Source organism: Muntiacus reevesi, chromosome 8, assembly GCF_963930625.1.
Source record: "Muntiacus reevesi chromosome 8, mMunRee1.1, whole genome shotgun sequence".
Classification (NCBI taxonomy): Eukaryota; Metazoa; Chordata; class Mammalia; order Artiodactyla; family Cervidae; genus Muntiacus; species Muntiacus reevesi.
Window position 1 is genome coordinate 82253847 of NC_089256.1, and position 27523 is coordinate 82281369.

At 42.7% G+C, this 27523-nt stretch overlaps 1 protein-coding gene across 1 annotated transcript in view; it reads right to left on the reverse strand.

Annotated features, from left to right (window-relative positions):
* The window catches only part of PPM1L (protein phosphatase, Mg2+/Mn2+ dependent 1L), a 323222-nt gene that overhangs the window by 14525 nt on the left and 281174 nt on the right, over nt 1-27523 (reverse strand). The gene's annotated exons all lie outside the window — the stretch shown is intronic.

Genomic DNA, 27523 nt, shown 5'->3' on the forward strand with positions numbered 1-27523 from the left:
TCATATTCCATAACAGAATGTAAGTTGCATCTAAACAGCTCTTTCTCTTCATAGAACAACAGCAAAGGCTGAATTCTTAAATAGACATAAAGAATAAATACAGGTTGATATCAAGAGGGAGGAGAGTAATCAGTATATTCAGCTATCACATAGTTCTATTCGAAATTCCATTCTAAAGCCTGTGTAGCTCAAAAGTGCCTTGATTAGAAATGGAAACGCATGAAATGTTGGTTGTCTCAGGATGTCTGATATGAAAGGCCTTGTGAAAGGAAAAAAGACTAATCTCAGGATTATCAAAGCAAATCACAAATCTTTCATCTTAAAAAAACTGTAAGAATGAAAATGTAACCATAAGAACAACCCATATGATTAGAAATTGTTATTCTCAGTTTTTGATATTAGCTGCATTCTGGTGTTAAACTGGCCTCACTTTGTCAAGTATCTGCTTGTGTTAACCTGTTGATCACAATGACAGCGCAAATTCTCCTAGAAGGCAGACTCTCGGAAGTTTGAAAGGTGAAATGGAGACACTACATTACTGGGATATTACATGGTTTGGGGGCATTATTCAACTCAAAGACCCCCTTCTCCTCTAGCTTGGTGCACTTTGAGAAATCACAGCCCAGAAAGGGCTTTGAGGTCCCCATATGAGGGAACCAAAGGATCCACTTGGATGAGCTATGAGCCCCTTCCACACCCCCATTTCAGTCACAGCAGCTCTATATCCATTGTTATCTTAATTGAGCTGCCATGTATCTTTCTTTTTTTTTTTTTTTAAGAGAGAGGTCATACCTATGGTCAGAAAAAAAAATTGAGATTTAATTGTATATGGGTTAAAAAAACCCCTGAAGGATTTTAAGTAGGATAGTGATATGATGAGATCTGTGTTTTATAAGATCACATCAGTGGCTTTGTGGAAGGTAAACTGGAAGCAGGGAGAACTGGGAGAGTTCATGAGAATCTGAAATACTGTAGTAAACAAAAGGGTGGAGGATCAGTGACAGATTACTGAAGATCAGAACGGACAGGTGATAGAGAATAAGGAAATACAGGAGAGGGGAGAATTCAGGATAATGTCCTGGTGTCTAGAACACAGTGGGGAGGGGCACTGGGTGCTCCGTGGACAAGCACTTAAGGAAACGTCTGCTTGGGCTTCTGGGAGAGGCTTTCTCTCTCACCGAAGGAGACACCATGCAGAACACAAGCCGTTCTTTGGCCTCGGGTGGCTCCTGTGTTTCCCGGAGCTGTGGCAGCCATGCTGTACCAGGAGGGGCTACAGCTCAGAGTCAAGGCTCTGTGCCCAGGAGGAGCAGTCAAGGGCTGAGGAACCCGAGTCCCTGAGACATCACAGGACTTCTGAACCCGCCTAGACTCACCCTGTTCTTGTTCTGGAAGACACCAAACGTCCTTCCTTTTTAAGGCTTTTTATGGTGGGTTTTGTTGTCATTTCTTCTCATGGCATCCTAACTGGTTCAAGGGCTCACAGTTCAGTAAGGGCGTTTCTGGGTGAGAGATTTCGACTGACTGCTTTGCTTCACTCACACACGAAGATTCATGGCTTGCTAACTTCTCTGTCAAGAACACAATCCCATTGTTTCTATGGGTCAATAAAATCTACCTCCTGATGTGGATTTCAGGAATGCACTGCTTTGAGAAAGTGGAAACTGCCTGTGACAACAATAGACTCTTAGATGGGACAAAAGGGGTGAGCCCCAGATGGCAGAATGAGAGCTGCAGGCAGCCTTGAGGATCACTGAAATGGTACCATTCTCCCTCCGCAGAAACCTGCCTGTGTCCTGGGGGGAGGCCCATGAGTGATCGAAAACAAAACACGATGCTTCACTGTAAACAACTTATTGTTTGGACTTTGCAGTCTTAGCTCAGGATTATAAGAGATAATTTATAATCTGATCTTACATTATAGCAGAATGTAACTACCTTGTGGTTGAGAAAAACGCCAGAAAAACATTATGCCCAAGAGGAAACATGCCAAGCCTTTTGTCATTGGGCCTCTGTGTTCCCTCTGCCTAGCATAGTGCCTGGTCCTTGATTTTGTGCACATGGTGATGATTCAGTTCAAGCATGATATCTTCAGAGGCCTTCTTTGACTTGGGAATCTAATTTCCTCTTGATGTCCTTTATCACCCTCAGAACACATAATTATGTAAATATCTTGTTTATTTCTTTAAGCAATTTATTTAACACCAATCTTCTCTTTAACACCAAACTTCTTCTTAAGTTTAACACATAAACTTCACAAGAGTAAGACTATCACCTGCTTGTTCTTCCTCCTATAATGCTGAAGTCTAGAATACGGCAGACCTCAGTATTTGCTGAATAAACAAATGAGCAGAGGAGTGATAAAGAATCACACACTCTCTTTGGTCCTGATCGAATATTACGCTAAGCACCCACCGTCTTGCTCGAAGTATATCAAACCAGTTCAATAGCACACTGTACAACATCTTCTAGATATTGCCACAACAGGGAGACTCCCAACTGCAGCAAAATGCATTTTATACGCTGATCAAAACATAAGGACCCCCCTGTACATGTACATATACATGTACATGTATAGCATGCTCACAGGCACACTGTTAGCAAGTAGGCGGAAGTTCCAGCCTAGGCCTGGCCCTAGCTCTTTCCTCCAGTCCAGGCTCCTGGGCCAATGCAGATGAAACAGGGGTAGGGTGCCCATCCTCAACAGCTTCCAAAGCCATAGCACACTGGGAAGCAATAAATGCATCACGGTGACCATTACATGAGCAACGTGTGTCTACTTCTGACCTCAACGTGTACTTCAGCAAAGCAGGCACGTTTTTGTGTTGTTCTATTAATTCTTGTTTTCCTTAGGGAAGAACACACAAAGGCCAATTACTCATTAGCCCCTTCCTCTAAACCAGCATGTTCTCTCTTCATTTAACTTCTAGGCTGCAAAGTAAAAGGACACAAGAAAATCTGTTCTGGACTTATCTAAATATTTTTATTGGCTAACATTATTCAGTGAATTCACCTGATGAGTTGAGCTGGAGAAAAATGTAAATCTTAATGAGGGATAAGTAGTTTGGGACATCTCAGCCATCTTTTAAAACCTTAATTTAAAACGTTCCTGGTGAAACGAATAACAAAGTAGAAATAGTTGGTTCAGTACTACGAATGCCGCTAGTGTTAGGCACTCGTGTCTGACTCTTTGCGACCCCATGGACTGTAGCCCGCCTGGCAAAGAATACTGGGGTGGGTAGCTGTTCCCTCCTTCAGGGGATCTTTCCAACCCAGGGATCGAACCTGGGTCTCCCACACTGTAGGCAAATTCTTTACCGTCTAAGCCACTAGAGAAGCCCATGAACCCATAAACACACTTGCAGTTGATTTCCTGACACCTTATGGTGGAGAAGAGGTAGCTATTATTCTCCAATTTAAGCAGATGAGAAAAAAGCAACTCAGAGAATTCAAGTGTCATATCCATGATTACATGGCTCAGTGCATATGTACTAAAAGACCAAATTGACTAAAAAACCAGGGAATCCAGAATTATTATTAGTAATGATAACAATGACAGACCTACTCCTTATGCATTTTACTATAATGCTAAACATTTTATTTATATTATGTAACTTAATCTGCACTACCTATAAGAAGGCATAATTATCTCCATCTTACAGATGGGGAAACTAGATCTCAGACAGCACGGCAATCTGCCCAGGTCACTCACACGGACTGCCTGATTCCCTGGGCCAAACCTTTGATAAATTAGCACTCCTCCTTGCTCTAAACTGTTCTCTTCCACCTCCAAGAAGGAATGACTTCTGTAACCAGTTTCTGCATTTCTGTGTTTTGAATAGTCCCCATCAACTTGCCCCCTCTTGTAGTATATATAAACTAGTGCATGTTACAGAAATGTCTGTAAACCAGAAGAAGTTCTGATTAGTGTGATATGAATTTCCTTTCATATAACTCTAAGTCTGGATTAACTTAAAGCTGATACATTTCAAATTCTCAATAATGATCAATCAGAAAGTGTCTGAACTTCTGCAGGTAAAAAGCAAGCGACTCGGATTAGCTTTACATCTTTTCCAGCTTGAATATTTTGCTGGTTTTGAATAGGAACTGCAAACTCCTATGCCTTCAGGTATAAGAAAAAGCTTATGACCTTCTTGGAGTAGCTTTACCCCTGTACTTTTGACAGGATCCTGGGTTCTGAAGATGTTTTTCTACTCTAAGAATGGGCAAGCATGAAGATAAGAGACAAGCGACATCAGATTTCAGTGCTAGGTCCACAGCAAGCAGTAGTGGGGCTGGTGGCAAGCTAGAGAATGCACGCTAATGGGGCAGCATTTCCTCTGCAAGGAAAACGGCTGCCAGGGGGGAACGTAATAGTTATTCAATGTGAATAGTTATTCAGATTTTTCAAGAGAAGCTGTTTTTATGTGAACTCTGACTTATAATGTTGACCGCTTTTATTTAAAAAAACAATGCAGGCCACACCCTGCTATATTTAAAATGGATAACCAACAAGGTCCTACTGTGTGGCACAGGGAACTCTGCTCAGTCTGGATGGGAGGGGAGTTTGGGGGAGAATGGATATATGTACATCTATGGCTGAGTCCCTCTGCTGTCCACTGGAAATTATCACAACACTGTTAATCGGCTATCCTCCAAAATAAAACAAAAAGTTAAAAAAAAAATAATACAGATATCAACAATTAAAAAAAAAAACCAATGCACGCCAAACAATAGGCAACTGTAGGTCAAATGATTCTTTGACCCATTAGACTGGCAACTTCTTTTTGATCCAAGGTGACACCTTATTCACTGCAATATTCTTAACACAGTGCTTCCTACCCTGCACAGACCCTAATGTTGGGAGGGATGCTAAGGACTGAAGTGGTGGTAAGGAAAGTGGGGATGCTTATCGATATACAACTTATACTAATTGTAGTATTTATACAATTCACACCTTTGCCCTATGTAAATATATATACTCTTATTTTTTGAAAAATATTAGCAGAGTTATGCAGTCGATGGATGTTAGACTACTTTGTTTTCTTCTTTATACTTTTCTGCATTAAGATGAATTTAACATTACTTAAAACCACAAATTAGTCACAATGTTTCAGAAGGCATATCCTATAAATTATTCACAACATTTCAGAAAGTATATCCAACTGCATGAAGCAAAGTATCCAGGCCATAAAACAGAAAAAGCAGAACTGACAGTCGTGGTAGTAGGATGGTACAGGTAGAAAAAAGACACAGAGGAATAGCAGTAACAAATGATGACAGCTCCATTGTCGACAGACGGTCAAGTTCAAATTCAGATCTGAGCATCAGTGATCATCCATCAAGGATTCAGTGACAGACCAGTGAACCTCAGCTGCCTTCAGGCTCCCCCCGCACAGCCTCATCTCACCTCTGAGCAAGGCTATCTACAATTCCTACTCAGAGCAGAACACCCAGCCCTGAAAATGAAGGTCAAAGTGTTCGTCTTTCAGTCGTGTCCAACTGCGACCCCACGGACTGTAGCCCACCGGGCTGCTCTGTCCATGGGATTCTCCAGGCAAGAATACTGGAGTGGGCAGCCATTCCCTTCTCAAGGGGATCTTCCTGACTCAGGGGTCAAACCCAGGTCTTCCACACTGCAGGCAGATTCTTTAATGTCTGAGCTACCAGGGAAGCCCCACTCAGCCCTGAGTCCCCATCAAAACATAATACCATCAACCCCTTGCACTCCCCTCCCCCTCTTCCTGTATGCAGACAGCTATGATTTAAAAAACTGGAGTAATGAGAATCCCTATTTTATGCAAGTTCAGCTTACTGCAACATCTTCTTGTGTGCCTGACACTGCAGTTTCACTTTTTCTGGTGAGGGAGTGTGAGGCTGGGCTGAGTGGAGAAAGCCGGATATGATGAGCTGGGTGCGATTAGTCGGCGCTTGCATGCTTCAAAGCAGTGAATGTTTTCCCAAACACACTGAACGCCACTCGCTCAAGCTAACAGTGATTTCCCTCTGTGACAGAAAGTCTTTTGTAAGAGAATTTTTAAAATTTCCTTTTTTTTTTCTTTTTCCCTTCAGAAAAGAAAGAAATTGGGAGATAAGTGGAGAAGAAGGGAAGGAAAAGGACACATTCACAGGAGCAGAGAGAGGGAGAAGGGGAGAGAGAATGAATGAATATTTCGGTGAAGGTGTTACAGCTGCCTAAAAGCCATTCTTTATACACAGCAAAGGAGAATCAACACATTCATATGATAAGGGAAGGTAGGTTTATCTTGAAAAGGTTTGACAATGAATGTGAGTTCAATAACACAATTCCAGAGCCTAGATGACATCAAGGCCTGGTAACTGACAGAAATTATATTGGTGTGCAACATATTGGAAAAAGAGCAGGCAAAGCCAGCCATTAATGAAAGCATTACAGGGAATGATAAGATCACTGTCGGCAGGGGCTTCTAGCCCCTACCTCCCACAGCCAACATTGTGATGAGCCCTGAAACACAGATAAAGGGCCAGGCAGCTTGAAGATAAGGCTCCTGGGCCCCATCCCCCGTCTGCACAACCTCTAAATCCGCCAAAGTTTGACTTGCTCAGAGCCTGCTCACCAGTCTTGTAATTGTTAATGCCATGGCAGAGACACATCTGTTGGGACAATCCATTGTCTGAAAAACTAAAGAGTAAGCTCTAATCTTTCCTTCTTTATTCCTTTTCTCTCATTATTGCCTGAGTCTTTGCACCCCATACTCTAAATCCTTAGGCCCTCTTTAGAATTTCTATATTAATGTGCATGGGTGGGGCTAAGTTAATAGGAATTAACTTTTCAAACTATAAGTCAATAAGCCTACTGTAATGAGTCTTGTGAGAGTTTGAAAGCTATTTTATGCTACGAGAGCCTTGAATGGAAAGCAATTAGAGATCTACGTGCAGAGAGACACGTGTGGGTCAAATTGTGAGAGCTGCTATATACTGTCCATGCACCATGAAAGCAAGTGGAAGTGTTAGTGCTCAGTCATGTCTGACTCTTTGCGACCCCGTGGACTGTAGCTCACTAGGCTCCTCTGTCCATGGAATTCTCCAGGGAAGAATACTGGAGTGGGTAGCCATTCCCCTCTCCAGGGGATCGATCTTGACACAGGGATCGACGCTGGGTCTCCCACATTGCAGGGAGATTCTTTACCATCTGAGCCACCAGGGAAGCCCCGATTTGCCATGTGCAGAGGTAATATCTTTAATTCTAATAGCCTATGGGGTACTATTGTCCCCATTTTACAGATGATAAAACTGAGATTAAAAGATCAACCCAAGATTATGCGGCTAAGTGAGGGACAGAATTTAACTAGTCTGTTGCCTGAGTGTTGCTTTCAACCTTGGAGCAGGCTGTGGCTAGCCCATGGTTCTTGTATCTGTGCAAACCAGATGTCTTAAGGCATCCCTTCCTTAAGAGATTTATTAAGGCTTATTACCATCCTCATAAAAGGGCCGTAATACATGTTCAAGTTGACAACGACTACAGTGTGAACAGTGCCTCCTAGAACCCGTGGGTAAACATGCCTGGTGATGTGGGAAACCCTGCTTCTGGGCTACACCCTGGCCCTGCCGCCCCACACCCCCTGTCCCGGGAGGGAAGAGACCAGAGGAGAGGGTCGCTCAGTGAGGAATTCCAGCAGAACAGCTGAACATAAGAGGTTTTCAACTTCACGTGAAGACTAGCAGTAGTCCAAAAGCCCAAACTGGAAGAGTGAAATATGGACAGTAACACATGTGAGGCCACATTGGAGTATTACCGGGAGTACTTTAAGGCCTTCTCCCATCAAGGCCTGAAGTATTGGTACTAAGAAGGCAAACTATCTCCGAGGCTTTCCGAACAGAGCGAGCAGTGATAGGACACACCACATGGAGAGGGAGGCTCATGTGAGCCCCCCACAACACGGCACCCCTTCGGTCCTCCTTTATAACCCAAGCTGTCTCAACTTCCCCTCATCACATGCTGGAGGGCAGAGTGGCAGAAATAACACTGTGTGAGAAAAAAAGTTCTATTACCAATTGTAATTTTCTTTTCCTCTCTGAGACGTCTACATAAGCAAAAATATCAGCCATTGAGTTTGACACTGGCTGACTGTGAGGCAATCAATTTGATGGCAAATTCTATTATTTTAAATCCTAGGTAGTCTAATTCCAGATTTAGGTTTATTTGGGCTCTTCTTTGGCAGACTTACAGTAATTAATAAAATGACAAGAAAAAATAAGAAACCATGTCCAAGTGCCAGAAAGGTCTTTTCCACAAATGAGCTGTGCTATCCTAAATAAGATAATCTATTTTATGGGGGAGGGAGGTTAGGGTTAGGGTGTGTGATCTTTCACTTCAGTTGTGTCGGACTCTTTGCGACCCTATGGACTATAGTCCTTCAGGCTTCTCTGTTAATGGGATTCTCCAGGCAAAAATACTGGACTGGGTTGCCATGCCCTCCTCCAGGGGATCTACCCAACCCAGGGATCGAATCCACGTCTCCTGCATGGCAGGTGGATTTTTTACCCACTGAGTCACCTCAGTAATTCAAACTTTTAGAATCTGATGGAGTATTCATTAAATTTTCACACTTCACCAAAGTTAACATTATAGATATGTTATCTGATGCTCTAGAATAGCATTTTAAAATTAAAGTGTTCTTCAACTTCACATTTCAACTACTGTAGTAGTTCAGTGTGGATATGTTGAAGAGTCACTTCCTGATAAACTGGTCACATACTGGGGAGTCTTAGAAAACCACAGCAGCAGCAGATCCTCATACTTTAGGAGCCTCTATCTTCCTCTCCAACGTGACTATTTTGAGGTATGAGTAAGCATGCACGCTTTTCTGAAACTCATTAACATCCTGCTCATTACTCTGACATTTAGTTCAGATGATAACATGCTGCTGAAATTAATTTCTAATTACATAATGACAACCTAGATTCTAAGTTCTGTGTCTTTTAATGGTAAATAAAATGAATTTCATGGTTCTTTGATTCTTCCTACATAAGCCAGAGATGCACTACTATATTTTTTCATGTCTTCATGTTATATCAGAATTCTTCAGTGAGATATTTCATTTCTTTTTAGGGCTCCCAGCCCTAAATTACAAGTATGGTTTCTGCTTCTTTATGAATGCTATGGGAACGAGGTACAATACGAACTTCTGAAATTGAGCTTTATTAAAAGGGGCATTTGCTTTTTAATAAAAGGCAGAGAGAGAAAAGAGAAGAAGGCTGGGAATAAGAGGTGCAGCCTGATTCATCTGGTGCTCGGCAGAGATGTGCACTTTCTTTGACCTTTTCTTTTTTTTCCTCAGCACAGAATCAACCCTCCTCCCTATTCTTTCCATTAAAAACAAACCTGATCTTTGAGGTTATTAAGTTGGAGCTCCCCTGGTGGCTCAGACAGTAAAGAATCTGCCTGACATGCAGGAGACCCAGGTTTGATCCCTGGTTCGGGAAGATCCCCTGGAGAAGGAAAAGGCAACCCACTTCAGTATTCTTGTCTGGAGAATATCAACAACAGAGGAGCTTGATGGGCTACATTTCATTAGGTCTCAAAGAATCAGACACAACTGGAAGTTATTAAATTATCTTTACTTGAATTACCATATACATAGTTATCTACCTACCTACCTACATATGTGTGCATGGGTGTGGGTGTGTTGGAAGGATGACATCTGGAGATACTAATGGACATTCCTGCCCCATGCGTGAACGGAACCCTCTTTCACTCAATGTGAGGCACTCGTTGTCCCAGGGAAGATTAGGAGTACTATAGCTGAAGTGCAAGGAGACAGAAGTAGTCAGATTCAGCTTCTGAGGCTCAGGGAGATTGGAACTCACAAAAAGACAATGTTCTCAAGAGAAAAATCTTCCTGAGCATCCGTCAGTCTTGGTTCTTGGATAAACCACAGGTATATGAAGGTGGAGCAAGTTCTCCTGCCCACAACTGCTCTTTCCTGCTCCACTGACATGTAAGGCTGGGCAGGCAGGAAGGTTGTGATGGGGGAGGTGGAGGGAAGACAGAATCTTGGATGTGTGGAGCTCCAAGAATTATATGGTGCTCAAAGCACAAGAGACTCGACCTTGCTTTCCAGGGTAGAGCCCAAGAGATCAGAAACCTCTGCCCCAGTGTAGAGAGGCAATGGCTGAATGGACCCACTTGGACAGCCCAGTGTGGAGCAGAGAGGACAGCTGAGGACTGCTGGGCTTGTCCTGAGGGAGGAAAGACACCTCTCAGGAGCATAAGATACTTCCAACCACAGGTCCTGGAGACCCTGGGTCATCCCAACAAGTGCCGGGATAGTAACAACAACCTGATATGTAGATCACTCATGGAGGAAAGGGGTGTGAGCACATGGCTCAACTTGGTATTTACACTTAAGAACCTGAGGAAAAATCAGGAAATTACATCATGTATCTGCTAATGAATATGGCAATATTTTAGTAACAGATCCAATAAGGACTCAAGATCTGTTACATTCAGTTCTATGGAGACAAATAAAGTTAAATTTCACATGTTTATTTTGTAGCTGTATAATCTGTGTGTGTGTGTGTGTGTGTGTGTGCATGCGCGCATCTGCCTGTTTATTGGCTATCTGTCACACATTGCACATGTTAAATTTTACCCTGACTTCTGTTCAGTTCAGTCGCTCAGTAGTGTCTGACTCTGCGATCCCATGGACTTCAGCAGGCCAGGCTTCCCTGTCCATCATCAACTCCCAGAGCTTGGTGAATGAAACCTCATGTCCATTGAGTTGGTGATGCCATCCAACCATCTCACCCTCTATTGTCCCTTTCCCCTCCTGCCTTCAATTTTTCCCAGCATCAGGGTCTTTTCAAATGAGTCAGTTCTTTGCATCAGGTGGCCAAATGGATGCCACCATTTGGAGTTTCAGCTTCAGCATCAATCCTTCCAATGAATATTCAGGACTGATTTCCTTTAGGATGGACTGATTTGATTTCCTTGCAGTCCAAAGGACTCTCAAGAGTCTTCTCCAACACCACAGTTCAAGAGCATCAATTCTTTGGCATTCAGCTTTCTTTATAGTCCAACTCTCACATCCATACATGACTACAGGGAAAACCATAGTTTTGACTAGACGGGCCTTTGTTGGCAAAGTAATGTCTCTGCTTTTTACCCTGACTTGGGCATTATGAAATCAGTTAGTACCAACAATGTTTGACAAGCAAACAAGACTTCCTTGGGCACTGAGTTGGTTAACACATATCTGAATTATTACTGTATTACTATGTCAGTCACTCAGTCGTATCGAACTTTTTGCAACCCCATGAACTGTAGCCCCCACCAGCTCCTCTGTCCATGGAATTTCCATGCAAGAATACTGGGGTGGGTAGCCATTCCCTTCTCCATTAACATTTACTAAGGAATTCCAGATGGAAGGTGAAATTGTTTCCAAAGCCAAGTTTGCCATTGTGAAGCACGCCATTGGTAGGTTGTGCAGCTACACATAAGTTATTTTCAAATGATCTTTTCCATTCAAACAGAACACAGTCAGTTATATCCCCACTTAAAGGGACAAAATAAAAGTTGTACAATTATATTTATTTAGGATAATTAAAACAAATCTGATTTGGGGCTAATTTGATTCAATAAAGATTAATTCTCCAGTTTGTTTTTGGTTCAGTGGACTATAAAACTGACTCTAAATCGATGTCTCCAGGAAGGCTGTGTCCTCAAAGATTTGATAAAATCCTGACTTTAATTCCATCTGGCCCATGCCAAAAAGTGATATCCCATCTCTATACCTACAGCCAAGAATATCCAACCATATTCCTTCATGATAATGACCATCTTTCTTTTCTTTCTCTCTCATACCTCTATGTCCTGTACCTAATAATAACATTGGAAGTGTGTGTGTGTTGACTAAATAGTTGTATGGCCTTTGTTCCCTTATTCTGTGCCTGTGTATGCATGTGTGCATGCTAAGTCACTTCAGTCACGTCCTACTCTTTGCTACCCTATGGACTGTATCCCTCCAGGCTCCTCTGTCCATGGGATTCTCCAGACATGAACACTGGTATGGGTTGCCATATTCTGCGCCTACTGTGTATAAGTTACTAGGTTTGGTTCAGGAACAATAAAGATGAACAAGATACATTCCTTAACCCCCAGCACTTACTGCCCAACGGCAAGATGGAATTAGACACTTGGGATCCAGTATGGTAAATGCCGTGACACTGCTATGAGCGGAGGAGGAAATGGCAGCCCACTCCAGTCTTCTTGCCTGGAGAATCCCATGGCCACAAAAGAGTCTGGCAGGCTGCAGTCCGGGGGGTCACAAAGAGTTGGACATGACTGACGTGACTTAGCACGCACGTGCTATGAAAGCTGGGATTGTGGATGGGGGTGACGGCAGAGGGGGCACGGCTCAGGCTAGGGAGATGCTGGGCGGTGAGGAGATATGCAGGGAGGATGACTGGGAAGACGGGAAGCCTGATCTCTCTTGAAGATGCAATAGGGTAAGGAATTCGTGTAACCCAATTTGGTTCTTGGCACAAAGGAGGAGTTAAAGAATGAATCTGTAGGGTAAAAATGGATGATGAGAGAAGCTCTCTGAAGGGGATTTCTTTATAGTTCATTTCAAAACAAAGACTAGAACAAACACTTGTTTATACTCTAACCTGATAATGCCAATTCTTGAATTTTTTTCCTAAGGAAATAATCTGAGATATGAACAGAGCTTCATATATAAGGATTGACCTCACAGAATTTAAATAACATGAGAAATAACCAAAATGAACAGAGATATAACACATCATGAAATATTCAAATAATAAAAGCACTCCAAGAACATTAAATATAGTTTCTGAAGAACATACACTGTGCTTATAAGTGAAAAATAAAAACTGTACATAAATTTCTTTATAATACATATATAATATACACATATATAATAATACACATACATATAATACATATAATGCATTTTATTTGGAAACAATCATTTCAATTGCTATTACTTCAATAAATACATGTGTGTAAATGTATGCAGAAAAATGTTAGAAGGAAACAAAAATAGATTATTAAATAGATTATTAAAGTTCATTAAAGTTTTTTAAAAAAAGATTGTTCTGAATTTTCCTCAATTTTATTCATTTAATGTGACTCATTTATAGAAATTATTTCACTTTTTATCAAATCCAGTGCTTTTTACTTTCTTGTTCCTTGATGTTATTAGGCACTTTTATCCTTCCCACTGAGGGTCTTCTGTTATGGTCTACACAATGACTTGACTGGATTTTTAGTTGAGCTATTTGATTTTACTCACTGAACCAACTTGTTAACTAACAAGACTGGGGCTGTGCCTCCACTGGTTCCATTTTGGCTGATGGCTAATATAGCTCTAGAAAAAGAAGGAACAGTGTCAGGGGGGGCACCAAGCCCCAGACGCATGATGGGTGGGGCTCAGAATGCTCCCCGTTTGTGACACCACACTCGTGTGACACCATCATCCTACATGATTAGATGCTGTTGCTCAGAAAGTGGGAAGGGATGACTGTAGAGGGCAGAGGGCAGCAGGAACAGGCTGTTTATGACACATTTCCTGCACAGGAAGTCTTGACCAGGGAGAGCCAGTTCCCCAAAGAAGTGGCTTGGAGAGGTTAGGTCTATTCTTGTCCAAGCAGGTGGTTAGGTCTGTTCCTGCTCAGACCATTGCTGAGTGGGTGTCACATTACAGGAAGTGAGGCTGATGAGGGGAGAGGGGGAAGGAGGGGAGGACAGGAGACACAGGAAGAGCCTCAAGATACCTGCACCTCAAGTCACAAAGGAAATGTCATTAACTAAACAAGCTACAGTGGGCCAGGCACTCTGCTTGCGGCTCACACATGCCCGACTTTATTTTACTTTATTTTCACAAAAATCCTTAAAGGTGTACCTTGTTATCATCACCATCACCATCATTCCCATCTCTCCATTCTACAGATAAGACACAAGAGGCTCACAAAGGTCACACAGCTTTTGAGTGGAAGCATTGGAAACTGAACCCAGATCTGACACCCTCAATCAGGCTTTAAAAATATTCTCTAAGAAAACTGAATCAGGAGTGTGACAAGGAAGCAGTCAGTTTTGCCAGCAAACTGTTTTATTTTAGGATCCTTTAAAGTTTATATTTGCTTCCACTGAGGAACAATACAGGGAAATACACAAACCAGATATTCACAGAAGCCTTTCTGGCACAGTATACAAATGATGTATAAAATATTTTTAAAAACCATTTTCTAATTCATGACCGAGTTGGAAGATGAGTATGTGATTTTCCTGGAGGCTAGAAGCAACATGAAGGTGAAAAACCCAAGGAGTAAGTAAGGGAGAAAGATCTGCTCAGGTCGGTAAAGAGTAAGGAGATTCTACAATTAATTAGAGAACATTGGGCTCTAAGTAGGTTTAAATCCCCTCTTGACCCCTGACTGCTTAATATGTGAACTGCAGGAGACATCATTTGAACTGAAAAATAAGACTCCATCAAGGAGCATAACCTCCATTTATTTAAACACTGCTCTCAGGATCGCTACCAGGTCTTCCCTCCAGTTGACGGCTGAGAAGCGGAGCTTGTCACAGCCACACTGCTCTTCTGCACCAACCCTGAGTTGAACTGGTTTCTGAAGGCAGCTTCTTTTCACTTGTCTCCAGTCTATTTTCCAGGCAAATGTGATGAAGTCACCTCTGACTTGAATACAAAACAAGGTGGTTAAACATTAAGCACGATTCACGGAATTGAATTTTGCCTAAAAGGGCTTTCCTGGTAGCTCAGCTGGTAAAGAATCTGCCTGCGATGCAGGTGATCCCAGTTCAATTCCTGGGTCAGGAAGATCCCCTGACTGAGAAACTGACAGACACACCCCTCACCTCTGCATCCCAAACAAGCCTGGCCTGGTGACACATGGGGTCACAGACAGCCGGACAAGACCGAGTGACTCAACAACAAAAGCCACACACACACCCCTAACTCCAGTATTCTTGGGCTTCCCTGGTGGCTCAGCTGGTAAAGAAACCGCCTGCAACGACAGGTTCAATCCCTGGGTTGGGAAGATCCCCTGGAGGAGGGCACAGCAACTCACTCCAGTACTCTTGCCTGGAGAATTCCACGGACAGAGAAGCCTGGCGGGGTCTACAAGGGCGGGACGTGACTGAGCGACTAAGCACCAGGTTGTTAAACATTAAGTACGGTTCATGGAGATTCACTTAATTCTGTCTAGGGCTCTTGCAAGGGGACTGCTGCTCTACCTACTTCCTGGAGTTCCTGAGTAAGCAAAGTCTGTAGGAGCCTCGCTCACACTGAGCTGGTCGTGGGTCTACAGACTGCGCAAAACTGGCAGGCAGCAGGGACCTCAGGTGGGAAGGCACGTGGTTCCGGTGTTGGTTTGGCCTCACACAGCCTCTGAAGGTGCTCCAAACCCCAGGGTGGCACTGTCGTAGACTTGCTACCAGTCTGGCTGAGTTTATAAATGATGTTTATTTAGCCTCTGAACTCCTCTGCTAGCTGGCCCAGAGGCGAGAGTTATTCATTCTTTTAGAAGGCTTTTAACAAGCACTTTCTGCTGTGCTAGGCATTCTGATAGGAGCTGGGGACTCAAACAAAAGATGCAGTCTCTAAGTGAAGAAGTCAGAGGGAAGAGAATAGAAAAACAACTATGATGGTTGGAAGTTGAGAGAGGAAACCACAGAAACCCACCTGCAATCATATGAGGAACAGGGGTTTGAGCTGAGTTCCGACTGATGAATAGAAGTTAGCCAGACAAAGTTGGCCGGGGATGGGGGGTGGGGAAGAAGGCTTGGACAGTGTGTGTGTCCTCCTTGTGTCTATGTATGGGGTAGGGAGAGTTGAATAAATAAATGAATGAAAGGGGACTGTTTTTCCTCTCCTTCACTAGAGAAAGACTTTTAAAATATTCTTTTATTGTGATGATGAGTAGGACATCTGATTTAACATGAGTCCAAATGTATCAAATCTCAATATGGAAATTAATGACATTAAGAAATGTCAAAGCTCTCAAACGTTGCCGAGTTGCAAATATGATTATATAGACCCACATGCTGTTTAAGAAAATTATGTTTAGAAAGAAAACACAATAAAGAAGCAAATTCCCAACTTGACTTTAGAATGTTCACAAATCATCCATATGGAACTTTCTGTGATTACTTAATTAATAGTAAAGACTCTCACCATATGCTAGAGTACCCCATTTCAGCACTGTAGATAGTCAATTACTGTACTTAATTTTGCTCTATTTTCAATTCATATGTTTAATCTTATAGAGAGTTAGGGAACATGTGCTCTTACTCGCTTGCAAGTAGAATGTGTAATGGGAAATCCCCAGCCTTGAAGAATTTAAATCAATAGCACATGTTGTATCATCCCTTGTTATGATGGCTGGATGACAACCAGCTGTGGAGTTCTGAAAAACGAGTCGAGTGTCTAAGCACCGCTTATTAACTAAATCTCCAAGGCTATGGTTTAAAAACAATTCTAAAGGCACTATGTATCGTACTTCAAAATCTTGATGAAAATTGCTGAACTGTCACTCCTTGAAGAAATATCTTAATGTAAAGAAGAAAGTAAAAGGTTATTCAGAGCTAAAAGAATGCATTTCACTAAGCACCAAGCCATTGGCCAGCTAAAACTTTTTAAAGTAGGATCATGAACTCTGGCAAATTCTTATTGCCTTAGGATACACAAAATGGCATAATCCATCTTGGACACAAATATGGTAGATGTATACTCAGTTTCCAAAAGGAGTATATATTGTTTGAGATCCAGGACCAATTTTCCGGAAGTCAGTGTTTAAAGATCTGAACACTTGTGGAATCAGATTTTAGCATTTATATTGGAGAAGTTTAAGTCAGGCTCCATTTTGCTCAGCAGATGGGATGCAGTTTCGTTCAATGCTTTGGACCTAAATTTACTAAATGGTAGAATGTTGGAAGTGCCAATGCTGGACAGCTTCAAATGAAAAAAATCCATGACGCCTCCTGATGGCTTCCCCACTTGGTCACCCTGCTGTCTAAGAGGGCAGGGCATTAAGAACCTGGATCATTTTTCCTGGAGAGTCCCCAGGGCAGTCCCCTAAGTGATGAAAGGTGGAACTGCTGAAGAAAATGGAAGGATATTTGCATGACTTTCAGACTAATTACTGAAGACGAAAACTGGGTTATAAAATATACCAAGAAAATATGCTTATGATTAAGAATGAAAAGATATAACGATAGAATCAACTTTGCTTTTTAAAAGAAAATAAAACTCTTAAATATACTTGTTATATGCCACCTAAAACTAGCCCTCTACTGAAAATGTATCTGAGGTGATGTGACATAGTCTCTTGCTGAAGAAATGGACACAAGAATAAAAGTGTTAACCACTTGTATCTTGGCAGGAAAAATGACTTGACACTTACAACCTTAATGCAATCCCTTAAAATCATGGGTCTCTGCTCTGAAAGTGCCCTTGAATTTGCAACATTAAATGGATGTGGAATGCCCTGATGGGTGACCACAGGTTGATAATGACTAGGCAAAGAGACTGAAGGAAACATGAAAAAGGAGAAAAAACAGGTAAACAAGAAGGAATCTGTGCTCTGCATCAAAATCTCCCCCAAGGTCTGCAGTGTCTTAACTAGCCCTGGCTTGCCTTAACCAAACTCTACGACTATCTAGATAAAATTCATCATTTACTGAAAGATAATTACAGTTAATGTTTATTGAGCACCCACTTTGTACCAAGCATTGTTCTAGTACTTTAAATGTATTAATTCCCATAGTCCTCACAGTGAGTGCGTGCACGCACGCGCACACACACACACACACACACACACATATGTATGCTCAGTTCAGTTCAGTTGCTCAGTCATGTCTGACTCTTTGCAACCCCATGGACTGCAGCACGCCAGGCCTCCCTGTCCATTGCCAATTCCTGGAGCTTACCCACTCATGTCCATTGAGTCAGTGATGCCATCTAACCATCTCATCCTCTGTCATCACCTTCTCCTCCTGCTCTCAATCCTTCCCAGCATCAGGGTCTTTTCAAATGAATCAGCTCTTTGCATCAGGTGGCCAAAGTATTGGAGTTTCAGCTTCGACATCAGTCCTTCCGATGTACACCCAGGACTCATCTCCTTTAGGATGGACTGGTTGGATCTCCTTGCAGTCCAAGGGACTCTCAAGAACCTTCTCCAACACCACAGTTCAAAAGCATCAATTCTTCGGCGCTCAGCTTTCTTTACAGTCCAACTCTCACATCTATACATGACCACTGGAAAAACCATAGCCTTGACTAGATGGACCTTTGTTGGCAAAGGAATGTCTCTGGTTTTTAATATGCTGTCTAGGTTGGTCATAACTTTCCTTCCAAGAAGTAAGTGTCTTTTAATTTCATGGGTGCAGACACCATCTGCTGTGATTTTGGAGCCCCCCAAAATAAAGCCTGCCACTGTTTCCACTGTTTCCCCATCTATTTGCCATGAAGTGATGGGACCGGATGCCATGATCTTAGTTTTCTGAATGTTGAGTTTTAAGCCAACTTTTCATTCTTCTCTTTCACTTTCATCAAGAGGCTCTTTAGTTCCTCTTCACTTTCTTCCATCAAGGGTGGTGTCATTTGCATATCTAAGGTTATTGATATTTCTCCTGGCAATCTTGATTCCAGCTTGTGCTTCATTCAGCCCAGCGTTTCTCATGATGTACTCTGCATATAAGTTAAATAAGCAGGGTGACAATATACAGCCTTGACGTACTCCTTTTCCTATTTGGAACTAGTCTGTTGTTCCATGTCCAGTTCTAACTGTTGCTTCCTGACCTGCATTCAGATTTCTCAAGAGGCAGGTCCGGTGGTCTGGTATTCCCATCTCTTTCAGAATTTTCCACAGTTTATTGTGATCCACACACTCAAAGGCTTTGGCATAGTCAATAAAGCAGAAATAGATGTTTTTCTGGAACTCTCTTGCTTTTTCGATGATCCAGCAGATGTTGGCAATTTGATCTCTGGTTCCTCTGCCTTTTCTAAAACCAGCTTGAACATCTGGAAGTTCACAGTTCACACATTGCTGAAGCCTGGCTTGGAGAATTTTGAGCATTACTTTGCTAGCGTGTGAGATGAGTGCAATTGTGCAGTAGTTTGAGCATTCTTTGGCACTGCCCATGAACAGTATGTATGCTCAGTCATGTCCAACTCTTGCGGTCCTATGGACTGCAGCCCACCAACTTCCTCTGTCCATGGGATTGTGCAGGCAAGAATACTGGAGTGGGTTGTCATTTCCTCTTCCATGGGATCTTCCTGATCCCAGGGACTGAATCCTCACCTTCCATGTCTCCTGCGTTGGCAGGCAGATTCTTTACCACTGCGCTACCTGGGAAGCCCAAGTATTTCTCTATCAACAACTAAAAGAAGCTGGATCGTGCCTTTAAATTATGAGACACAACCAGCTGTCTGCACTTGTGAAGACAGTCAAAACCACTTTCTAGTTACTTGAAAGCAATGGTTACTTCTCTCAGAATTAGCTATTTCCCCTTTTGGCCAAGGGGCCCTGTACCACATAAATCATGAAAACTCTACATGTGTTACATCAAGTTTTAGAGCTTCCTGCATTGCCAGCCACTTCCTTTAATTTAGGTTCCTTACCTATTCAATAAGCAGAAGCAAGCTCAGGCTTGCTCAGACACCTCTGTGAGGTGTCTTAATTTTGTCTCAAAGGGTCTCATAGTCTCTTTCCTCCTTGGAGGTGGCAGTGGGGTTGGGGTAGGGACTTTAATCCCATCCCCTAGAGCCCAACACTTTAAGACTTCTCTGCCTACTAAACCACTATATTCAGGTCTGTTTGCACAAGCAATGCTCCAAGCTTCCAAAATCTCCCACTTTTCTGACTCTTCATCTCCACCGCTCCCACCTAAGATTGCTATTACCTTAGTTTGAAGAGCCTAGGTGTCAGGTGAACACTGAGTATTAGAAAGTTGATCTACAAACACTAGGTCAGGAATCTGTAATGCAATCCTCAAGCCCTTGTAATAAAATTCTGAAACACTTTGGGTATTTACAAATTGCTCAGGAGTGTGACCTATTGAGTGATAGACAATGAACCAAAGTGAGAGTAGGAACTCTTTGAAATACTGGAATACCCAACCCAACAGGAGCGAATGGATGCAATTCCATTGCTTCCACTTATGGGGAAAGGGCCTGGCTCCACTTTACCCATTTGGATAAATCTACTGATACTACTATAAGAAAGTACTTTAAAAACTGACCTCTCGTGGGACTTCCCTGGTGGTCCAACGTCTAAGACTCCATGCTCCCAATGCAGGGGGCCCAAGTTTGAACCCTGGTCAGGGAACTAAGAGACATGGATTTGATCCCTGGGTCAGGAAAATGCCCTGGAGAAGGAAATGGCAACCCACTCCGTATTCTTGCCTGGGAAATCCCACAGACAGAGGAGGCTGGCGGGCTACAGTCCATGGAGTTGCAAAGAGTCAGACACGCCTGAGTGACTAAACAACACCAAAACTAACACAGGGAACGAAATCCCACTTGCTACAACTAAAAATCCCATATGCCACAACAAAGATCGAAGATCCCTCTTGCCGCAGCAAAAACTCAGCTCAGGCCCCCGCAAAAAACAAAGACCTTTTGTGTTCAAGCCCTAAAATAAAATGGGCTGGGGGTAAATTAGAGTGGGAAGAGAGACAAGGAGGAAGAAAGACCAGCTCTGTGGGATTCCACTCTCTCTTCCCATTTTCTCCCTGGGCAGAGAAAGATGCTAGCAAAGCCTCACCCTTGTTGCCCTATTTCACACTCCATGGCCCCCACAGATAAGCTGTTTGGGGTGCAACAGCGCCATCAGCAGGTGGGCTAAATCGGCTGAGCCCTCGTCATAGAGCGCTTCTGTTGCTGCACCAGGATGCAGAACACACGGCTACCATCAACAAAAACAGGGAAGAGCTGTTCTGCCAGAGAGTGATGGAAAGAACTGGAGCTTTAGATTGGACAACCGAGCTTCGCCATCTAGTTAAATACCCTCAGGCAAGTGAACCAAGCTCTCTGGGTTTCGGCGGTATGCAGCAATGCCTGAGAGATTACCTGGCAGTCTTTGCTCAGCGGGTGTTTGCTCCCAGTGTTTTTCTTTCCAGATCATTACAAGGTCACCCTTACCACCAGCTTGTACCTGTGGTATCTTCCAGAACTTTCTGCCTTCACTACACTTGACCTCTTGCCTGATCACACAGATAAAGGGCATTTGGTTCTTCCTTGGTACTTCTCAGAAACAAACTTCTTACCTGCCTGAATTCCTGCTGGAAGGACCTGGTCGTCTAGTCTGTGATTGTAGTTTATGAAGGTAAAGAAACAGAACAGGGGTGAATCATTTTGGGTCCCATTTCAGGAGGGAGCCTGGAATATAGTCTTTATGATCAAGCCTATTTGCCTAAGATTTCTTTCTCCTGTTCTTTTACTCAAAGTCTGGTTTGACACCCCAATTCTTTTCTAAAGTCTGATGAATTACACCAAAGGAATGACCTCTGCAAACCTTCCTTTCTGGCTCAAAGGGGGGCTGTTCCTATAACCTGTATGATGATTAGTAAGTACATTAGGGGCTGCCTTTCTTTCATTTCATGTAATTTAGGATTTTGATGTGTGGATTATGCTTATGGGGAGGCCATATATAGCTTTGAAAAACACATTAGGAAGCAAAAATGTTGGAAGCCTGGGCCCATCCACGAGTCTAGCTCCGACTGGTAGTTCTCTAAACACCTAAATTCCTACTGTTGAATCTCTCTCTCTGGAAAAGAAAAAAAAAAAAAACGATTTGGTCCCACCAGGTCTTACTTGTGGCACACGGGACCTTCAATCTTCATTGTGGCATGCATGATCTCTTAGTTGCAGTGTGTGGGATCTAGTTCCCTGACCAGGGATCAAACCTGGGTCCCCTGCATTGACAGCATGGAGTCTTAGTCACTCAACCATCAGGGAAGTCCCACCCACTTCTGTATCTCTTGATAACAGATATGACTGTAATGGTGATGGGAAGCAACTGCTGATTGGTAAATGGAGAAGTTATCGCAAAAGGGAAAACAGAGTCTGGAAGGTTTTAATTGAGATTAGCAGGAAACAGCTAACAGTGTGGTCTCATGGTGTCAGTGGGCAAGAACTCAAGGAAGTATCCCAAGCCTCCAGGGGTCAGGTTGGGCCCAGTCTTTTTTCCATCGTTTCCCAGGACCTCAAGGAGGCCCTAGGGTGGGAGTGGTGGGGGTCCTGAGACCAGGAATCAAGTCACATCTTTTTGTAAAACAACCACCGAGGCAGAGGTTCAGGTCTCATTCTCTTTAGGTTTCTCTTTACCAGTACCGCCATAAATCCTAGCAGAACAGCCAGGAGGGGAGAAATGCTATGGAGTGTGTGTTAGTTAAGGGTGATGGTAGAAGGGGAGGGTGAGGCGGTAGTTTCCACAAAATGGTTTGTATGAAACTGAGTTCCTGGGGTTAGCAATAAACAGCAAGGTCAAGCAAGGGCAACATATTAAAATTCTCTTCTGGGCGAGGTAGGGCTAATAAGAAAGTACTTTTAGAGATTATTTTGAAGTGTCTTTTATGTTTTCAGCTACTACTTTTGATGTTAATAATGGAAACTAAATATATCCTTCCTAAATATGGCTTTCTCCTCTTAGTGCTTTCAGGTTCCTTATTTATTTGAATTTTACGATATACTTCTAAGGCAGGCAGTCTGATTTCATACGATTCCATCTTGGCATCATTAGTGGAAATCATTAAGCTTTGAAGTGAGATGGGCAAGGGTTTCACATTTTAGTTCCTTATTTACTAGTTGTGTGTCCCTGACCTTGGCAAGCTATCAGCCCTCTGAAACTCAACTTCATTTGTTCACTCAGTCTGGCTCCTCCTCATAACTGCCTGAGAGGATGCACCAGAGGATACAAGGAGATAACCTCTGTAAAACGCTGGCCACAGATGTTTCAAGAGAACAGCATCAAAACATGTATATTATCTAGGGTGAAACAGATCACCAGCCCAGGTTGGATGCATGAGACAAGTGCTCGGGCCTGGTACACTGGGAAGACCCAGAGGGATCGGGTGGAGAGGGAGGTGGGAGGGGGGATCGGGATGGGGAATACATGTAAATCCATGGCTGATTCATGTCGATGTATGACAAAAACCACTACAATATTGTAAAGTAATTAGCCTCCAACTAATAATAAAAAAAAAACGCTGGCCACAATGAGCAATCATTGTGATTGCTATTTCCCCTTGTGTGAGACGGCAGATCCACAGTTGCCCTCACATGCCAGCTGCCCTCAGATTGCACGCTGAGGTTTTTGTTTTCTGTGTGCTGGCTCTGACACTAGAATTGAGATGGGTGAACATGAAACAAACGATCACTAGAAATGCTTAATGGCGCTGAGTGTAACAAAAACCATAAGTCCATTGAATGTGATGAATGAGACGTCTGTTTGTACAGATGACCTTCCTGAATCCACAGACCAGGGTTCATCAAGATTACTGCTATCACATGGAGCCTCATGTTAAAGAGTACAATCTCATCAATTAAAAATGTGTAGGGTGTACATACTGACAGTCTGTCAGCATCCTGATAACTTTTTATTAACGAGGGTCTCAGACTTAGGGCGCCGCCTCCATTGCGTGTCTGGGAGAACCTTCCTGTCTTTGGTATCACGTGGCCCTATTCACACATATACCCGTTTACTCATGTGGGGGAGATGGCAGGAAAAGGGATGGCTATCAGCCTCTGCAGAATGGATGATCTGCTCCTGGATTTCTGGGCCACACCTCCTTTCCTTTCCTCCTCTGTCTCTGCTCTGTGTCTTTTTCCAGTCTACTTTGCAGAACATGTGTCCTCTACCAGTTCCCCAGGATTCTGTCCTCGGGTCCCTTTCTTTTTTTAAAATTTACTTTTAAAAAATTCTATTTATTTTTAATTGAAGGATAATTGCTTTTCAGTATTGTTTTGGTTTCTGCCATACATCAACATGAATCATGTGGATAGGTTATAGGTATGTTATAGATATACATAAGTCCCTTCCCTCTTGAACCTCCCTCCTACCTCCCTCCCCAATAAATCTACTTATTTTCTTTAAATACTAGCAACTATTTAAAAATTTTAACACTACAGAGATGGTTAGATGGCATCACCAACTTAATGGACACGAGTTTGAGCAAACTCCAGGAGCTGGTGAAGGATAGGGAAGCCTGGCATGCTTCAGTCCATGGGGTCGCAAACAGTCAGACACGACTGAGTGACTCAACAACAACAAAAGCCACACACACACACACACACACACACACACACACACACCCCTCACCTCTGCATCCCAACCCAAACTCTGCCTGGTACCCTATAGGAGCTTCTTGAACTGCCTGATCACCACACTGCAAAATAACGTCAGTCCCCTTTCCAGTCATCCTCTGTCTTCGTAAAGGGTGGTCCAGCCACACCGGCACCTTCAGGCACACCCGCCTGTTGACATCTATTCACCATATCTGTATTTTCAGCTTGAGTATCCAACCTATCAAGGCTTTGTACTGTGTTTTCCTATAGGGACCTCAGAGATTTATTTTAAAAATTTAAAAATTAATTTACAAATGCCTTTGCTTTACACTTGCCTCCTCACTGATGTAGCCTGAATCAAAGAAGCACATCAACACTAATTCACATTCAGAGACCTGGGAGTCAACATCAACACCTCCCTCCATGCCCAGAGGTAATTACCCAGTGCAGGCATGCGTGCTAAGTCCCTAAAGTCGTGTCTGACTCTGTGACCCTATGGACTGTAGCCCACCAGGCTCCTCTGTCCATGGGGATTCTCCAGGCAAGATTACTGGAGTGGGTTGTCATACCCTCCTCCAGGAGATCTTTCTGGCCCAGGTATCAGACCCGAGTCTCTTCTGTCTCCTGCATGGCTCCTTACCATTAGCGCCACCTGGGAAGCCCAATTACCCAGTATATCTTGCTAATTCTATCCATTTACTGTCTATGAAATACCCCCTTTTCTCTTGGCACTTTCTGATTAGGAGAGGAAAACCATAATGGCTTTGGGACTGATTCCTAGGGTTTCTGCTTAACAACTGTGTGGTTATAAGCAAAGACCTTAACCTTTCTGATCCTTGGTTTCTTCATCTGTAAAACACAAATAACATTTGATTTGTTGTTTAAATGAGTTGGTGTTTGGTATGGAGGTCATGAAGAGCTCTGCACACAGTTACATTTTGAATGGTTTCTCATGTCTTCTCAGTTACACCAGGGCTTTGACTTGGTTGCACGTAAGATTCACCTGGAGGACCCCATCCTAGGAAATCTGTATTTCTAACAAGTACCCAGGTGATGCTGCCTCTGCAGCTCCCAGGCCCATACCTTGACTAAAGAGAGGCCCCTTGGCCTGCAACCTTCCCATTCCCAGCCCCACCTCCACCCTATACACAGTCATTTTTAAAAAACATCCCCTGATCTTTACATAAAAATTATTAAACTTCCTAGTAATTGCTTAGCACTTTTTCTGCGCTCAAACTTCCAGTTAAGTGCTTAACATGAATGAGCTTATTCAAAGCTGGTAACAGCCTGTGAGATGGTACCTCATTCTACAGATGAGGAAGCTGAAGCACAGAGAGCTAAGGAATCCGCCCAAGGTGACAAAGGTAGTAAGCCTCAGAGTTGGAATTTGACACCAGATTCCAGCCCTTGACTCCAGAGGCCAGAATTTTTTTAAAAATTTATTTATGTATTTATTTGACTGCTCTGGGTCTTAGTTGTGGCATGCGGGATCTAGTTCCTGACCAGGGCTTGAAACCTGGGGCCTCTGCGTTGGGAGCCACTGGACTACCAAGGAAGTCTGAGAGGCCAAAATCTTAAATATTGTACTCACTGCCTTTCTGCCTTGTAATTTCCTCATCTTAAGATCCTCCAAAAAACAACTGTCTACGGGATTTAAACCCATCCCTTTGCATAGCCTATGTGACCCCAAAGTCTCCTTCTGTATCACTCACCACCTTGTTCCCTGACCTCTAGACATTATAAACTGGTTTATGAAGCACATTTCCCCTGTATGAAACATCTCTCAACCACTTCTATTCATTCTTTACAAAGTTCAGCTAAGATATTACCTCTTTTGAGAAGTTTTCCCAGCTCTTCCTCACCAACTATGGATTAAAAGTCACTCTTCTCTGAAAGCTCCCCTAGCACTTAGCTCTTGGAGCTACGCCACACACACTTGCTTACTGCTGGACCCTTTACCAAACAGTAAGCACCCAGCTCAGGGCACTGCAGGCTCCTCTAAGTGCACCTAGAAGGCAGGTAAAGACCACCTGTTCATGAGTGACATAAACTACATCCAGTGGCAACTTCAGGCCCTCTCCTCTGAATTCCTCAGTGCGTTCTTTCTCTGGGCTCCCTCAGGCCTGTGTGAAAACCAGTCTTGATGACATTTCTTTAAAGGAGATTTAACTTAGCTTTATTGTTGAGAATTTCCCTCAAGAATAAATTGTAAAATGTATTAATTGCAAATATCCATATACCTGCCACACAGCATTTTTTAACTGAAATACTTACAATATTCAAATTTACAATATTGTCTCTGTTGTGATTAACAATATTGTGTTAGTTTCAGGTGAACAACAAAGCGATTCAGTTATGTATTTTCAGATTATTTTCCATTATAGATTTTTTCAAGGTACTGAATCTAGTTCCCTGTGCTATACAATAAATCATGGTTGCTTCTCTATTTTATGTATAGTAGTTTGCATCTGTTAGTCCCACACTCCTAAATTATTCCTCCCTCACCCATTTCAGTAACCATAAGTTGGTTTTCTATGTCTGCGAGTCTGTTCCTGTTTTGTATATAGATTCGTGTTTTATTTTTTACATTGTACATACAAATGATACCATATTTGTCTCCATCTGACTTACTTCACTTAATATGATATTCTCTAGGTCTGCTCATGTTGCTCCAAAGGGCAATATTTCATTCTTTTTTATCGCTAACATTCCATCATGTATATGTATGTGTGTGCATGCGTGCATGTGCACGTGTATGCCACATCTTCCTAACCAACTGTCTGTTGTTAGGGCTTGGGTTGTTTCCATGTCTTGACTATTGTAAATAGTGCTGTTATGAACTGGGGTGCATGTATCTTTTCAAATTCAAGTTTGCTTCTTTTCTGGAGGCATATATCTAGGAGTGGGATTGCTGGATCATATCTATTTTAGATGTTTAGGGAAACTCCATACTGTTTTGGAATATTATGTCCCCTAATGGGTGTGCCAATTTACATTCTTATCAACAGTGCATGATGGTTTCCTTTTCTTCATATCCTTGGCAAAACTTGTTATTTGCTGTCTGTTTAATAATACCAAGTCTGACAGTGAATGAGGCGATAGCTCACTGTGGTTTCGATCTGCATTTCCCTGATAAGTGATATTGAGCATCCTTTCAAGTGCCTGTTGGTCATCTATATGTCTTGTTTGGAGAGATGTCTGTTTAGGTCTTCTGC